Below are 246 nucleotides of genomic sequence, written 5' to 3'. Positions count from 1 at the left end.
CGATTCTCACGTCTCGTCGAAACGAGAAAACTGTTCAACGATCCGTCTTGCGTGTTATTCGTATGCTCGTCTCATGATCAATCGACGATCACACGCGGAAATGAAGTCTCTCTCCTCTGTCTGTCTATCTGTCTGTCTGTCTGTCTGTCTATCTGTCTGTTTGTCTCTCTCCCTCTCTCCCTCTCTCTCTCTCTCTCTCTCTCACTCTCTCACTGGAGGGCTCGAACGATTTCAACGCTGGCTCCC

Source organism: Bombus impatiens, unplaced genomic scaffold (genome assembly GCF_000188095.3).
Source record: "Bombus impatiens unplaced genomic scaffold, BIMP_2.2 scf_0498, whole genome shotgun sequence".
NCBI classification, from domain to species: Eukaryota; Metazoa; Arthropoda; class Insecta; order Hymenoptera; family Apidae; genus Bombus; species Bombus impatiens.
Note: the sequence above shows the minus strand (reverse complement) of the source record.